Below are 17,991 nucleotides of genomic sequence, written 5' to 3'. Positions count from 1 at the left end.
ACATATGCCTGATGGTTTATTCCAGGATAACTAGAGCTTTTGACACAATTTAACATAATTTTGGGGGGTGGGGGAGAGGGAGAGGGTTAGGTCCCAATCCGGAAGCCCTTATTCATGTGATTTTGTTGATTTCAATGGGACTATTAAAATAAGACCTAAACGTTTTAATTTCAAAGGCATCCAAGATGACATATAGCTGAGCGAGCCCTCCATAAAACCACAAGGATACACTTTCTAGCTATGCATTAGTGGCATTTAAATGAAGCGGCACATTTACTCACTAGACCAGTGCATCAGAAGTTATTATTTGTGTTGCAATAATCCTACAGGTACCAGTCAGGTACCAGCACTCCAGTGGCACAGCGCTATGCAGAAACACAATGAAAAGCCAGGCCTGGACTCAGCTGCTCACGGTTTAAATTATAATGAGCATGCAACACTGAAAAACCTAGAACACACCAGAGCAGCTCGACACTTCCAAAGATACCCACACCGGACAGGAATTATTGATAGACCTCATTCTGGGTCGAGTGAAAAATCCTCCCAGAATATCCAAAGTATCTAAATTTAAAGTGTGCATTCAGAGGTGAGAATTCCCACACTGGTAAAATGGGCACAGAGTAGGTATGTGCAGTGGTAAAATACATCAACTCTTCTAGATAGCTGCCTAGTTTTACATAAAAAGCACTAGCAAAGTCACCACAAACTAAAATTTCATACAATGACTTTATACTGCTCTATATACTACGCACTGAAATGTAAGTACAATATTTATATTCCAATTGATTTTTTAATTATATGGTAAAAATGAGAAAGTCAGCAATTTTTCAATACTAGCGTGTTGTGACTCTTTTGTATTTTTGTGTCTGATTTTGTAAGCAAGCAGTTTTTAAGTGAGGTGAAACTCGGGGTACACAAGACAAATCAGACTCCTGAAAGGAGTACAGTGGTCTGGAAATGTTGAGCGCCCCTGTGTTTTTGAGCTAGTCCCAGCAAAACATCTCAGATCACACAGCTTAACCCTGCTCCGGCTTTGCTATGCAGTCCAGTACCTTGGGCAGTAGGGTCTATTGTATCCAGCTTTCACTCCATAAAGGGGTTTAATTGCTCCTTCTATTTAGCCTGAAAAAGGGGTTGTTAGCACACCCATCAGTTTTATCCAGGTCTGTGATTAATCTACAGATCAAAGACCTGCTTGAAGGAGACTATTAGCACATTTCAGCCTAACAATAGATTTGAAATTTAGGAATGTAAAATAAGCATTTTATCCATGATATGTTTAATTATTTTATCTTGATTTACTTGTCAGGGTATGGAAAGGAAAGAGGCGAAAGGCCAGAGTGAGTGTATATTGTATAGAGGCTCAGGGAGTAATATTATACATGCAGAAGGAGATGGAGGGGAAAGGTACTGTGCTGGCAGTCTTGCATTAGCAACGTTTTAGCAAATGGAAAAGGTTGAAAGAAAGAGACACCCAAATTAATAACTATCTACAGAGGCATAAACTAGCTAGGGTAGCTGTCAGAGATGTGCCAGAACAAAGCCATCCTGCCCACTGATAGCAGGAGAATGCAGTAAATAGAAACACTTCAGTGAACAGCAGCTGACCTTAAATTGCCATGAAGGCTCAGTACAAGAAAGCAAAATGGATCTCTTGCATCGAGACAGAGGTGTTATTACTCTGCAATAGTTAAATAAAGGGAGACTAGAAAGTTCAATGAGGAATTATTTTTCTAAATTCTCACACAAAAATGAAAAACAGAGCATGACAGAATTGGCAGGATCTCCAAGTGCCTTATATTGTCCCGCTTTAAGCTGCTGATCCAAAGCCCATTAAAGCTAATGACCCCCTGTGCACTGCAAGTTAAGCAGAATTTGAGCTTTTGGAGAGCAAGAAAGAGGGCACAATTTTCTATTCTAGTCCATCCTCACAGTCTCTGAGCTCCGCGTGTGCCTCACCGGCATAGGCACATCCCCTGTTTGGAAACCCAAGTCAGCAGAGGAACGTTTGTGCCAGTTTAAACCTCAAAATGCAGGACATGGATACATGGGAAAGCTGGGTCCAGAGAGAGAACCGACAGCTGGCTAAATGCATTTACAGCTAAGAATTCCTACCAATACCTTCTCACTCAGAAAAACTACGAAATATAGAAAATAGATGAAGGAAGCTAAGAAAATTATCCATGTAAGCAGAGAAGAGATGTATCAAAATGAGAGTGTCATGAAATAATGGTCTTTACCCTGAAAGAATGTTAAAGGTCTGATCTACCAACCAACCATATCAAGGACTTGTTGAGTCAGTTTAAATCCTTGGTAAAGCTCCATTCACTTGAGGCTGCTTTCCTATCCCTAACTCATGCCCCTGCACTGCAGAGGCCTGAGCAGAATGAGTGCTCTAGAAAACGAAACAGATATTGTATGAGCTAAAATATTCAGGCACGAGATGTGGGGGGTTAATGGAATGACCCATTTAGGGCCCAATCCTACAAGAGTTTGCATGATTAGACCTGTACACGGCACTTCCCTTGCTTTTTTGGATTATACCAGGAAAAGGGGGAGGAAAACTCCCTTATCAGATTGTTGCAACAATAAGGGGGGACGGGGGGGGACAGGAATGGAAGCTGTGAAGAGATAGTAAATGTGCTCATTTTGTTCTAGGCTCAAAGTCTCTCGCCACTCGCCTCACTTTCAGATAAAAAGGAATCTCTAAATATAAACAAATCCCCAAAGTAGTGGCAGCCTGTAAAATGCTAACTGCTGAGGATTACTATGAAGTATTATTTCAGGCATGATTCTTTCATAAGCTAATGTACAAACTGCACATTGTTCTCAAGCTTTTCACTGCATGGAAAGGGGTATCTAATAGCTACAGGCTGCCTTAGATCAGTGGTTCTCAATTTTTTCATTTGTGGACCCTAAGAAATTTCAAATGAAGGTGGGGACCCCTTTGGAAATCTCAGACATACTCTGCGGACCCCCACGGGCCACAGACCCCAGGTTGAGAACCACTGCCTGAGATATATAGTTGGATAGTTAGAGCATGGAAGTGGAAGTCAGGACCCTGGGCTCTGTCCCTCAAGTGACCTGCAAGTCACAATCTCTTTATTTACCCATCTGCGCCATGGGGTGATGAAGGCCACGTGTCATGAATTCCATGCTTCCCATGTTTTCTAAAGAGCATCCATGACTTTTAATTATCTGGGATTTTTGCCAGTGGGTAGCAGGTTGCAATAGCCAACAAGTGAACCTGCTTTACTGAAAGGCTTGAGAGCTTGAATCAATGCCCTCCATGAAGCTCAGGATACGGTGGGGAGAAGGGACTCCTGCAGCTAACAGATTGTCACAATTTCCAACATTCCTCTGGGTGTTGGGGAAAAAAACAGTGTCATTAATTGGGAGGAAGAGGGAGAGGAGAGAGATTGGTGAAGGTAGAGGTCTGATCTCAAATCCATTGAAGTCAGAGGAGGAGAGAGGGAGAACCAGGATGGAAAGAGAGAGTAATCTGGGGGACACAACAGAGTGATGCTGACGTCACAGGGAGGTGGGGAAGAGAGGGCTGGAGGGGGTCAGGGGAGCAAGAAAAACAGAATACGTAGAGCAAAAGCAAAATCTCAACTACATTATGGGGGGAGGGATAGCTCAGTGGTTTGAGCACTGGCCTGCTAAACCCAGAGTTGTGAGTTCAATCCTTGAGGGGGCCACTTGGGGATCTGGGGCAAAAATTGGTCCTGCTAGTGAAGGCAGGGGGCTGGACTCAATGACCTTTCAAGGTCCCTTCCAGTTCTAGGAGATTGGTATATTTCCAATTATTTATTTAGAGAAAGAAGTGGAGAGGAAGCAATGTGCCAGGGGCACGGTGGGGCTAACATGCAGATCAGTCACCAATGTGCCAAGGGCAAGACACACCCAGGACCGCCCGGGGGGGCCAAGAGGGGCAATTTGCCCCAGGCCCTGCAGGGACCCCCAAGAGAGTTTTTCAGAGCCCCTGGAGCAGGATCTTTCACTCGCTCCGGGGGCCCCAGAGCTTCTTCCACTCCTGGTCTTCACCAGCGAGAGGTCCTTACTATCAAAGCAGGACCCGCCGCCGAAGTGCAGCCGGGTCTTCGGCGGTAATTCAGTGGTGGGGGTACCCCGCTGTGGGTCTTTGGGGCACTTCGGCAGCAGGTCCCGGAACTAGAAGGGTCTCCTGCCACTGAATTACCACCAAAGCGGGGGGTCCCCACTGCCGAAGACCCCAGGCCCCTGGAGTCCTCTGGGCGGCCCTGGATACACCAATCCCAAAAGTTTGAGAATCTGAGTTAAACATTTATGATTTTAAGTGAGACTCATTCCAAATAAGGGGAATTTGGATTAACACATGCTGACTCAGAACTGATGTTTCCTTCCGTGAATCTGTGATGGCTGCCTTATTTCCATGAAAAACCATGAGTTTTCACATAGTATCCATAACAACCCAGCCCTAAGTACACAACTGGCTTGCCCCACAGGCTGTTGTCAGGTTTAGTTAACCAAAGCCAGGCTCAGCATCCCTTCCTCTGGAGTAGCAGCTCTCGCTCGAGTGAGCAGTCCTGCTGGAGTCAATGGGACGACTGAAGAGCACAACTCAACATGAGCAAAGGTGGCAGAGCCTGGTCTTGTCTAGTCATCAAATTGCCACTCTGAATAACATATTGTGATGAACTAGGAATGTTCTTAATGTTTTCTCTGAATACTGTGTTGGTGCCTCAGTGTCCCCTAGGCAGTTCTTAAGTATCTGGCAGAGCAAAGGGCCAGTGCCCCTAAATGCCTGGCACTCTGTCTCCTAGCAACTGATGGCCTGGGCCCCTCCTCTGCAAAGGTGCCAGCTGAAGGTGTTGGAGACAAAGGGATCAGGTGACCTCCTGGCCCGGGAAAGAAGCTAAGCAGAAAGGAGGGGCTGGAAGGGGTGGTTAGTCTGGAGCTGGCTGAGGGCAGACGTGGGGGTCTGGCTCACTGACCCCCAGAATGGACCCAGCCGAGGGGTCCGGTTCGCTGTACCTACAAGCTCTGTTTTAGACCCTGTTCCTGTCATCGAATAAACCTCTGTTTTACTGGCTGGCTAAGAGTCACGTCTGACTGCGAAGTGGGGTTGCAGGACCCGGTGGCTTCCCCAGGACCCCACTGAGGTGGGCTCGCTGTGGGAAGTGCACGGAGGGGCAGAGGATGCGGAATGCTCCAAGGAGAGACCCAGGAGGTGAAGACATGTGAGCTTCTTGCCCTGAACAAGTCTGCTCCAAGGGAGAGGAGGCTCCCCAAAGTCCTGACTGGCTTGGTGGGGAGCAGTTCCAGAGCTAGCAGCCTCAGGGGCGGAGGAGCTTGCCGCTCAACCCTAGGAAAAAGGTGGTGATCACGAGAAGGGCTGGCACACCAGGGGTTCTTCCTGGAAACCATGGGGGAGCCAAGAGCACACAGGCCTGTGAGTCCAGAGCCACTTGGGAAAGGTGAAGTGATGGCCTATCACCATCTCCTTAAGAAGGACATTGTGATCCTGTGCACAAAGAGAGAGTTACGCATGGGGAAATTCACCAAGGCACAGTTAATCGTGCAGTTGGAGGAGGAGGACCGCTCTGAGGAGCAGATTCCTGACCCAGTTGGGGCTACAAGAGGATCTGGGAGCAGCTGGAGCAGCAGCCAGGCATCCCCGAGAGTCTGGTCCCCAATCAGACGAGGGTCTTCACGATCGGGTTCCCCATCAGGGGATCGGAGACGGATGGGATTGGAGCAGAGTCCAAGAGAGCGAGAGGACAGTGAGAGAAAGTAAGAGCCCGAGGAAAAGCTGCAGGAGAAGCAGCAGCAGCGTGGACTGGTGATGGTGGAGCAGAGAGACATAAGGGGCTGCCCAGGGGTCAGTGGGGAAACACGCCTGCAGGGGCGAGACCCTGGGACAGAGAGAACTGTCGTGGTGCAGCCCCAGATGCTGTGGGACTGTGGGACCTGGGTGAAGTTCCCTGGGGTGAAGCCCCTCGCCCTGGCTGTGGCCCAGATCCCTGTGCAGACCCAGGAGGGGTTGGGCTGGCTGGTAGTTGGGGTTCTCCAGGATATCGGCTCGGAGGCCCTGTTGGTGGGTGACTGTCTCCCCATGGGACAGGATCCAGGCCCCGCTCCTGTAACGGCCGAGGGTTTGAATTCAAATCCAGGGAACCAATTGGCTAGGATGGAAATGGTCAGTGAAAATGCAAATGACCTGGCTGGCAGAGGGGAGGGGCTGCTGGGCTCAGGATACCTGCCTACCTGTAACCAGCCCCCTGGGGCTGAGTGGGAGGGAGAGATGCTCACGCTGGCTCTGATGCTGTGACCAGAGCAGAGACCTCGCTGCCTGCCCCCACTGGGACAGCAAGGGCAGCGCTGAGCACGAGGGGAGCTGAGACCTCAGCTGAGTGGAGGGACACCCAGGCAGGGCAGGTCAGCTGCCAAACAGGTTTGCCTGGTCCAGACGTGCTGCTGGGAAGTGATTGCACAGCAGGGAGGGAGCTACCAGGGACAAGGCTCGGGGGGCTGTGACCCCAGGCCCAGCCAGTGAGAGGGAGCAGGTCCCACTCCCTGCCCTGGCAGCTGAATCCCAGACCAAGCTGCAGAGGGATCCATCTCCTTGGAGAAGCTGAGGGAACTTGCTGGCCACAGCGCTGCAAACCCCCTTGGGGAAGGCTGCAGGGACAGAGTCCTGCAGGAGAAGGGATTCCTGTACCGGGAATGGGCTCCCCAAGGGGAACTAGAACTGAGGGGAATCAGGAGGCAGCTGGTGGTACCCCAGGAATCCACAGCGTTCTTCCCTTTTGAGCTGCTGGATGGGAGGAGAGTGAGGGGACCCCTGGACCCAGAAAGGAAGGATTGGGAGGAGAAGGGGGAAGACCCCCTGGGGGATCTCTTCCCTGAGGTGGGAGCCAATCTCCCCATCAGGTGTTCCCCATTCAGAGTCACTGGGAAAGCGGCCCAGAACCTGGAGAGAGAGGTCAAAGACCTGCTGGCTTTAGATGGGATCCAGCCGTTTTACAGCCCATGGGCTTCATCCGTGGGGCTGATCCCCAAGGGAGACAGGATGATCTGGTTTTGTTGGGGGCTATCGGAAGCTCAAAGCCATCACAGTGTCCGATGCCGACCCCATGCCTAGGCCTGGGGAGATGCTAGACAAGCAGAGGGCGATGGAGAACTTGGCCCTGGCAGACACTGATAACATGTGCATCTTTAGCCAGACCTGGGAGGAACAGGTGTCCCAGGTGAAAAGGGGGCCGGGCTGCATCAAGGAGGTGGGACTGATGTTAAAAGCTGGAAAGTGCAAGGGAGGACGGCAGAGGTGTTGTATCTGGGCCACAAAGTGGGAAGCAGCTGCCCAAGCCCAGAGCTGGCCAAGGCCAAGATGGGGGCTCTTAACCAAGACAGCCCGAATCACAGCCCAGAGTGCTGGGAGAAGACCCCAGCCCAGTATGAACCCCAGGGGTATTGGGGATAGCAAAAGGGTTCAAGCCGCATAAACCTTCCCACATGTGGCCTGCAAGTGCCATCAAGCACACCCGACTTAAGGGAGGGCGTGAGACTGGACTGTCCTGGTGTAACTCACACCAAGGAATGGGAGAGATGCTGAGGCATCCATAGGAACGTTGGTGGGTTCGAACTTCCCCAGGTCACTGGCTGGAGTGACCTCGCTCAGTTCAGTCTCGAAGGGGGGAGAGATGTGACGAACTGGGAAAGTTCTTAATGTTTGCTCTGAATACTGTGTTGGTGCCTCAGTGTCCCCATGGCAGTTCTTAAGTATCTGGCAGAGCAAAGGGCCAGTGCACCTAAATGCCTGGCACTCTGTCTCCTAGCAACTGATGGCCTGGGCCCCTCCTCTGCAAAGGTGCCAGCTGAAGGTGTTGGAGACAAAGAGATCAGGTGACCTCCTGGCCCGGGAAAGGAGCTAAGCAGAAAGGAGGGGCTGGAAGGGGTGGTTAGTCTGGAGCTGGCTGAGGGCAGGCGTGGGGGTCTGGCTCACTGACCCCCAGAACGGACCCGGCCGAGGGGTCCGGTTCGCTGTATCTATAAGCTCTGTTTTAGACCCTGTTCCTGTCATCGAATAAACCTGTTTTACTGGCTGGCTGAGAGTCATGTCTGACTGCGAAGTGGGGGTGCAGGACCCGGTGGCTTCCCCAGGACCCCACTGAGGCGGGCTCGCTGTGGGAAGCGCACGGAGGGGCAGAGGATGCTGAATGCTCCAAGGAGAGACCCAGGAGGTGAAGACGTGTGAGCTTCTTGCCCTGAACAAGTCTGCTCCAAGGGAGTGGAGGCTCCCCAAAGTCCTGACTGGCTTGGTGGGGAGCAGTTCCAGAGCATCGCCCGGTGACTCCGTGACACATATCCACTTACCCCAAAGGGCCATGTACCACTCGGGCCATGCACTCAGCAGTTACCAATGTCAACTGGACCTACGACGACCTACTAACCTCAATCTGAGTTGCATGTCGGGACTGAGGACTGAATGGGGCCTCAATAGACAAATTTAAAATGACGGAACCCACTATTTCGGCAGAACCTGCTTATCAGCTTCTAGCTGTACACATGCAAGTGCAGCAGCTGCATTCTCAAGATACATGGCACTATAGACCATGCAGATGAAGGTGAAATGCTTCTAAAATGCAGAACTAAGACATCTGTCCGCCTGCTTCATTTGTTTACTATGGAGTCTGATTTGTTCTAATCTTCTAACTCAGCTTTTTATAGCTGTTAATTTTTGGCTGCTTTTATCAAACTGGAATTATTAATAAATATTAATTTAATTAAATGGAAGGCATTAATTATTTGTAATTTCAGAAACTGGCTTCAGATCACAGCCCCACTTAACCCCAAATCAGCTCTATTACCCAGGTGTAAATCAATTGAAGCTAGTCTGGATTTACATTGATGAAACACAGCAGGGTCCATTCCTAAACACTAACTTAAATCTCAGTTTATGAGAGTACCTTGTTAGAGAAGCAACAGAGTTATTCCAGATTTACAACACTGCAGCTATGAGCAGAATGTGGCCAAATCCGTCTTAATATTTTGAGCCTGTTCATCTGATTTTTTTAAATTTAATATTCTTGGGGTCAAAGTTGCTTTATGGAAGAAGAAAGATGCAAACCCCTCTTGGTCAGAAGAGCAGAATTTAACCTCAGATCTATAGCTAGGAAGAGGGAATGCTGAATAGCCCGATAACTATTACTGTTAGTTGCTGGCAGCGCTCACAGCATACTGAGTGCTCTCCAGGCATTAGGAAAGGAATGGCCCCTGCGCCAAGGAGTTCACAGTCTAAGGAACCCTGTCATTTGTTAACTAAACAAGTTGCCAGCAACAACTGCTGACATCCCCACCCACCATATTAGTTTGATGAACAAACTAAAGACAGTTAATCAGACCAACAACAAAGTAAAGATTTACCTTGGTAAACTGTGCGTTTCCTTTCAAGATGAACAAGTGCAAATCTGAGTCATCTGGCTCTAGGCTACAATTGTAAGCAATTACATCATTTTTACTGTGAAACTGACTGTTCCTACCTGTAGATCATTTTAAGAAGAGGGACTGCTTGAACTGCGTGCTATGTGACAGATTACACCTAAACATAAGCAGACAGAATTGTTTCTACAGAGTGTGCTAAAACAGACAGTAAGCCAAGACATTTTGGGGAGGATTTCTGATCTCCCTGCCATCTCTGTGCTTACCCACTCATGGTGGTGCAGAGGCAGCACAGTGCAGGGCCGCCTGGGGGTGGGGAGGAAGTGGGGCAATTTGCCCCAGGCCCTGGGCCACGCAGGGGCCCCGCGAGCCCTGGCCAGCGGCGGTCTGGGTCTTTGGAGGCATTTCAGCGGTGGGGGGCCCTTCATTGCTGCCAAAGATCCAGATCGCCGCCGGGGGAGTACAAGTGCCGCAGCTCCCCCACTTTGCCCCAGGACCCCTGAATCCTCTGGGCAGCCCTGGCACAGTGTGAGAACTGAGCCTTAAAGGTGATTTTATTTCAGGCACTAAGTGTTCAGGGATTTTTGTGTAGCCTTTGTGTCTCTATTTAGTGAGATGGTGCAGTAAGTGCCTGGGCTCTTTTATGGAAAAGGCAGATTACATTGCATAAGTAAACTATCATACCAAGAAAAAAAAGCATGCAGGCAAAAAAAACCCTGAATAAGTAAAACAATTAAAAAGATAAAATACTAGGTAAAAAAGACAGTGGCCTGGACTTCAAAGGGAGCAGTTAAGCCAACTCTAAGTACTTAATTTTAAGTAAACTTTTACGTCTATTGTATTAAAACACGAACCACAAAAGGCTGCAATTTTGGCACATTTACCCCTCAGTTTTGCCTGTGGGTAAGATTTCAGAGCTGGCAAACTATGATTTTCAGATTTCTAAAATGATGGCAAGTTCCTTTTTGGTCAACCAGCACCTCCTGCCATTACCTTTGATTGTAATTCCTTCATCACCCACATCTGCACAACCAAGAGGAGCTCCTGTGGCAGACGGCTGGTGACATCCTCTCACAATCTAATATGGCATCCCAAACAGGGCTGACTTTAGCAGTAATGGGCCTTATTCTTTAGATCCCTAGTTATACAGAACCGAAGAGAGAGCCTGATTCTGATCTCACACCAGTTTGACAGCAGTGTAGTAAGTTTGCTTATCTCAATGAAGACACTTCTGATAGGCACCAGAGTAGATGTAATCAGAATCAGGACCAAAAAGCTCGATCCTTCACCCATTTACTTCACCAGAAGTAGGATCCAGTCTGTCATAGTATAATTCCACACTCTGAACCTTAGTGTCCAAAAGATGGGGTACCAGCATGAATTCGTCTAAGCTCAATTACCAGCTTAGTACTTTAGCGCTGCCACCAACCAGGAATTCCAGTGCCTGGTACACTCTGGTCCCCCCAAAACCTTGCCCGGGGACCCCCAAGACCCAGACCCTCTGGATCTTACACAAGGACAGTAAACCCTTTCCCTCACCATTGCCTCTCCCAGGCTTCCCCTCCCTGGGTTACCCTGGAAGATCACTGTGATTCAAACTCCTTGAATCTTAAGCAGAGAGGAAATTACCCTTCCCTCCCCTCTTCTCTCCCCCTCTCAGACTCTCCCTGAGAGAGAAAGTAATCCTAACACAGAGAGAAAATAACCTCTCTCTCCCCCTTCCCTCCTTTCTCCCCACCAATTCCCTGGTGGATCCAGACCCAGTCCCCTGGGGTCTTACCAGAATAAAAAAAAACAATCAGGTTCTTAAACAAGAAAAGCTTTTAATTAAAGAGAGAAAAACAGTAAAAATTATCTTTGTAAATTTAAGATGGAATATGTTACAGGGTCTTTCAGCTATAGACACTGGGAATACCCTCCTAGCCTAAGTATACAAGTACAAATTAAAATCCTTTCAGCAAAATACAAATTTGAACTCCTCCCAGCCAAATACACATTTGCAAATAAAGAAAACAAACATAAGCCTAACTCACCTAATCTACCTAGTACTTACTATTCTGGACATATAAGAGACTGTATCAGGGAGATTGGAGAGAAACCTGGTTGCACGTCTGGTCACTCTCAGAACCCAGAGTGAACAACCACCAAACACTAACAGCACACACACAAACTTCCCTCCCTCAAGATTTGAAAGTATCCTGTCCCCGATTGGTCCTCTGGTCAGGTGACAGCCAGGCTCACTGATCTTGTTAACCCTTTACAGGAAAAAGAGATAAAGTATTTATGTTCTATTAACTCCTACTATCTGTTTATGACACAGCCTAAAGACACAAAGGAGGAAAAAAATGTGGAAGTGCAGTTGTCTGCACAGCTTCACACAATTCTGTGTGGAAGTGGTGTGAACCCTGATTCTCCTCTCACTTACACCAGTGTTAGCCTGATAGAAAACTGCTGACTTCAGTGAATTTACTCGAGTCACACCACTGCTAATGAGCTCAGCATCACTCTCTCTGCAGCTGGGGTTCTCATCTGGAAACTCTCATTTCCCTTTGTATGTTTTGTAATCCATCCCACGCCTGTCTAGTTTAATCCTCCAGTCATTCCTACCCCATATGGGTACATTAATAACAGACTTTTTTTTTTTTTTTTAACAGTTAAGCCTGATCAGACAGTTCCATGTTTATATTAGATTTTACTTTTAAACTTTAATACTCCTAAATGAATACAGATGAAGGTATCACAGAAAAAGTTCTAGTAAGCACCAACTGATTACACAAGCCTTCTGAATAATGCATGGGTAGAAGTCACCTGGAGAAAAAGCCAGGTTTTCTAGTCCCTGAAAACTACATTTATAGAGGGCTTCTTTACATTTTCTATGACGGTCAGTTACAGTCATCTATTGATGTACAGCATTTTTTTAATGCATTTGCACAATGCCTAGCACAGTGGGGCCAACCTGATGGAGGCTTTTAGGTGCCTTTCAGGTAGTTGAAGGCTGCTATCAAATTCCCCCTCACTCTTCTCTTCCGCAGACTAAATAATCCCAGTTTCCTCAGCCTCTCCTTAGAAGCCATGTGCTCCAGCCCCCTAACCATTTTTGCTGCCCTCCGCTGGACTCTTTCCAATTTTTCCACAACCTTCTTGTAGTGTAGGGCCCAAAGCTGGACACAGTTCTCCAGATGAGGCCTCACCAATGTTGAATAAAGGGGAACGATCACGTCCCTCAATCTGCTGGCAATGCCCCTACTTATACAGCCCAAAATGCCGTTAGTCTTCTTGGCAACAGGGGCACACTGTTGACTCATCTCCAGCTTCTCATCCACTATAACCCCTAGGTCCCTTCCCACCACCACCTTTCTATCTATATACAGGTTTGTTTCCAGCCAGGCTTTACAAGCAGCAGACCAACACCACCCAACCTTCTGCCTCTGGCCTCTCCCTTTCTCCTCCTCCTGTCTCATCCCCCTGGCTTCCTTCCTCCCAGTCCTTTTATAGCCCCTGGCTAATTAGGCTGGCAGCTGTTGCTAGTTGCCAGGCAGGTATATTCAGCCAGCTCCCATCTACTCCCCTTGATGGGGGCTGGCATGGCAGGGGGCTGGTTAAGCACTCCTTACTCAGCATTCTGTCACAGTGGCACTGAGGTGACAATGGACTGTTCTGTTCAACACAGAAAAATCTGAAGGGACTGATTCTGGGCCTGTTGGGAGTTTTATTGGATGTACCAGCTGGGTCAGGGAGAGTTGGGTGTTGACACCTAAACATCCCAGCGGACTCTGAATGAGGGACCTACCCCTTCCCACCATTGCAACCCCTGGCCAGAGGTTAAGTCTCAAAGGCTGAGTTCTATCTTATTTCCAGAAGTTCAATTTTCACGCGCCGGTGTGTGAGAGGAATTCTGAAGATTCAGGTGAAGGCAGGCTAGAGCTGACAGCCCTGCGAGAAGGAATCAGAGAATGAACTCACCCCCACTGCGGCGCACAGAACAGGCTCTAGAGATAGCCAAGCCTGTCTCCAGTCAGTCAGCAATTACCTGTGCCTGCAGTTGAACTCTTCCAACTCTGCGCTGCTAATAGCCTCTCTTTCTGGGAGAGTGTCATGCTCTAAAGAACTTTGCTTTGGGAGCTAATAAAGGAACTGCAGTTTAACTATTTACTTGGTTTACACATCCAGAAAGAACCTGCAACAACATAAACCCACAACTTAACTGGTAATTGCCAAGAGGCCCAGTGCAGAGATGCAATCCTTCAGTTTTGTGGAGACTGTGGCTGCCCTGGAGTTAAACAGAATTGGCAACCACTGAAAGACTTGTAATGTTTTATTATGTGCAATGGTCTGCACAGGAGTTAAACTAGTGAGATATAGTCTGTTGAAAACTGAAACAATCTCCCCAGACATTAGAGGGAATTACATGTCCAGACCCTAGCTCACATAAGAATCTCTCAGCTACATGTATGTAATGGGCCAAACTGGGATTTTGAATCTGATTGTTCTACACTGCGCACAGCAAGTCGATATTATTCTTTATCTAGAATCACTTTTGCTGTCCTTGTTTTTATTCTAGGCAGGGCTGGTAGCATTTCCTGCTATTCAAGTTGCCAGACACTTTCCTCTACAGGACCCTGTTTTCAGTTGCTTACAACCTTGCAAAACTTGAACTCTTTGGAGTGAGTTATCCATGCTGGGTGTCTGCCTCAGGCTGAATTATTACTGTTTTGGGCGAAGTTTAAAATAATGTAACCATTTCGAAGAATGAGGTTCGGGGGTAAATGTGCTGTTCTGCCCTAGTGAAAAATGTCTGGTGACTGTTTGCAAAGCTCTAGCTCCTCCGGGCTTTGGAGTAGGGATTTGAAGTTGGACAAAGAGGTGACCTTTGTGCCCACGATGTGCCTGCTGCCATCTCCAAGAAAATCTGCCTAAATATGGCCACTTTATAAGCCATGGGGATGGGAAGAGAATCACAGTTCACACATGCTCAGTAGAAACTTCTTATATTTTAGCATCTAAATTCACAAAGAACCTCCTTTCACAAGGGAAATGTAGATCTGGCTATGAGAACAAGTTTCTTTTTTGTTTTTACACCACTTCCTGTTTTTACTAAACCTTGTCCTTGTTACGAAATCTGCTTTGCATATGGTGAAGGTTTACTCAGCCCATCTCCAAGGAGAAAAGGCACCTGCAACCTCAAAAGAGAGGAGGCCAAAGAGGATCTGGAGCCGAGAATCCCCCTCCCCACCTCTCCCATCTTGGTCAATAGGACACAGGCAAAAGAGCTCACTCCCTGTGAGGTCTATTGCAAAAACGGACAGAAATACCTGAGGAGATACGGCAAGAACAAGGAAGTGAGTTTACTTATTGGTGGAGACAGGTAACAAGTAATCACACATTTAGTCTTTCCCATTCCCTCCCTCACCCCTTAGCAGTAACCACAACTCGTCTCCCACTTTTCTTCCATCTGCTCTCCCTGTATAGCCTCACCAGGGCCCTCTGCCAAGTGCCAAAGCCCCCGCCCTCTCTCCCCATTGGCTTCTCAGGCATGTATATTCTGCCGTCTCTTCTCATCCACCGGTGCCACCCTCCTATAGGAACTTCTCTGGGATCCATGCTGGGTCCTTCTCACCCCAGCCCAACCTCTTGGCTCAGCATGCCTCCCCATTGCTGGTTCCCAGCCAAATGGAGACGTTAGGAGCCAGCGTTGGTTGGTCACGCTGGGAGCACAGGCCAGAGGAGAGTGTACCTTGCCAGGAGTTACTCTATAGTGGAGTCCCAGCAGCCCAAATCCTTTACTCCCTAGCAACCTCTGAGTGATTCCCACAAACTCCTGGATTTGGCCAGTGAGCAGGAGAAACCCACGTGGGGGATCAGCTAATCCCTGAAGGGTCCAATGACTCCTCAGATCCCATGAAGCACTTATTACTGTAGGAGTCTGACTTTTCATCAATGTGCTTCCAATCCTCTACCTGATACGTATTCTCCACAGCCCTGAATGAGTCACACCCAGAAATATGGTATTAAGCCGGGAATTGCACAAATGCAATATCCTCTCTGTAATCCCAAATCCGGATTTTGAGACAGTCTCTAGTCATGCAGTCCAGCATTTAATTTGGATTTCATTACAGTGGTACCTAAGATGTACAAATGGAGATATTTCTATTAAGGGCACCTTTTATTTTAGTTGACACTTCCTGGTTTTGTTCTTTGTCCTCAGACATACTAGCTTTTCTACAGCATGGAATTCAATTTGTGATCTATCTGCTTTAGTATTAAAAAGGATCTAAATCTTTCTATACCAAATTGCCAGTTTCTCCGTCTTTGCTGTGCTGCTAGTGCAGCATTTGTTATAAATGTGGGTCGTATTTCAATATTACCACCCCAAATATCTCCCTCCCCTTCTTGAAAGAGAGAAAATAAAATATTAGCAAGTCAAAATACCCAGAAGCAAATTTCAATACTGTGCACCAACAAAACAATAACGGGTTTTTCATCCATAACAAAGTTTGTACAATATGTTACTGAGTTTTAAAGGAACGACAGTATTTCATGATTTTCTACAAGGACCTTTTGCTCTGTTGATCTCCACCTGCCCCTCCTCTGCACCACCCTTACTCTCCACATTTTTAACCTTGTATTTGGCTTTTTTTTTTAAATGTTAACAGACACAGAATTCCAATGATTCTGAAGTCACACAAAATAATTCAAAATGGCGACCAAAGCAACAGACAACTAAGAGAACATTTTTGTTTAAAAAGCATAGGACTTAGGAATCATGATGTCTTTGTGATTCCACTGTGATATTTCCACATGGTTTTAGAACTAAGTATATGAAATAATGATATGACAAATGGTGAGGTACAACAGAATAGAATAAGTGACTTCATAGCCATGGTCTGTCAAGAAAGTCAATGTGCCCACTAGAGATATCAGATTTGCAACCTTTCTTAAAGCTAAGGCTCATCTCTAAACTAACATCTCAGAAGCAGAAACACATACTTGTAAAAATTATCTTCATTTTCTGTGTGTGCTTTCACCCTCACTCCTGTTGTGTTATTCAGGCCATATTAACCCTCTCAGCAGTTCACATTTGGCTGACTGGAAGCACTAGCTGCTCATTCTTCTAGCCGTCTGTGCTGTCCCTTAGGAGTCCTCATCGTGCTTCCAGTTGTAGCTTGGTGCTATTTCTCACACAACAATTTCTGCATCAACTTGCTGCAGCATAAGGCACATGTTGTTCATTGTGACTGACCTTATTTCTAAGAAAAATAATGGCCTCCAGTTGTTGCAAGGTGACACTATTATAGCAACAACAGATTTATAGAGTATTTTTCTTCCAAAGAAAACTTTACAGATCTACATACTCAGACTCCAAGGCCAGAAGGGACCATTGTGAGATCGAGTCTGACTTTTCGTATAACACAGACCACAGAACTGTCCCCAAATAATTCCTGTTTGCACATACACTATCCTGTAAGATGGCATGGGTATATACGCACACCCACTCAACAGGATTACACATAATACACAAATATAAAATATACATTTAATTTTATATTTATAAATCAAAATATATGCTAAATAATAATACATCAACTTATCATGAACATTTACTTATCCAATTAATGCATGTAAAAAGTGGTCTGATTTGCAAAGGTCCTGTGCACCCAGCAGGTCTCACTGGCCTTCATCAAGTCAGAAACACCTTGCTCCCGGGCGTGGCCTTCCTTGTACCTAAAACAACAGCACACAGACCTTTCCCTAAGCTTTCTCTCCAAGCCAAACTGTTCTTAGGGGTTCCTGCAATGCAGAAGCTGTGTTAAATGAGAAACACGCTAAAAGGAAGTTAAGAAATACCTAATCCAGCTGGAACTTCACCTGGCATGTAACCGCCCAAATAGAATTTGGCTAGGACATTTAGGAAAACATCAGGAGATTTTTAATGACGACAGCTGTTCAAGAGTTTAATTATCATGGGTGATCCCCAATGTTGCCATGATGTTTCTATTGCCATACGGAGGCATACATAGGTTGTTTCCTGACAGAGGAGAATGCCCTCTCACTATCACCATTCCCTTCAGCATCTACACTAGGTTTTATTCAGTGAGGCCCAGCTCTGCTTCGCTCCAAAGATCTGACAAGAACAGAGTCCAAATAGACGGCACCAGGGCCTGCCAGTTTCTTTGCATACTAGTACATACCCCTGCAGGTGGGTACAAGTGAGGCTACAATTCTTGACAGACCTATCTCCATTTTTCCAATCCCAATTGGCTAAGCGGCAGTTCCCCAGAAAAGGACCTGGGGATTACATGCAAAGTAATAAAAATGCTACTGAACAGATTCCATGAGCAAACTCTCAAAAATTTAATGCATACTTTTCTACTCCAGCCCCCTGGAAATTAGCATTTAAATGTATATGCATACTTTATACTGGAATACAACTGAAGTGCATAGATAAGTGAAAATTTTGCATGCACAAATACTGTGAGTTTAAGATTCAAATGTCCATTTTGCTGCTTTTAATATATGTGCAAAACTCTAGCCATCCATCCAAATCTATCTACAGATGAGTAATGCCTC

The 17,991-nt window shown here is 46.9% G+C and overlaps 1 protein-coding gene across 2 annotated transcripts in view; it reads right to left on the bottom strand.

The window, feature by feature from the left end:
- The window catches only part of HTR2C (5-hydroxytryptamine receptor 2C), a 433,471-nt gene that overhangs the window by 329,403 nt on the left and 86,077 nt on the right, over positions 1–17,991 (bottom strand). The gene's annotated exons all lie outside the window — the stretch shown is intronic.

Source organism: Gopherus flavomarginatus, chromosome 8, assembly GCF_025201925.1.
Source record: "Gopherus flavomarginatus isolate rGopFla2 chromosome 8, rGopFla2.mat.asm, whole genome shotgun sequence".
NCBI lineage: Eukaryota > Metazoa > Chordata > Testudines > Testudinidae > Gopherus > Gopherus flavomarginatus.
This window is presented reverse-complemented; position numbering and strand designations above follow the sequence as displayed.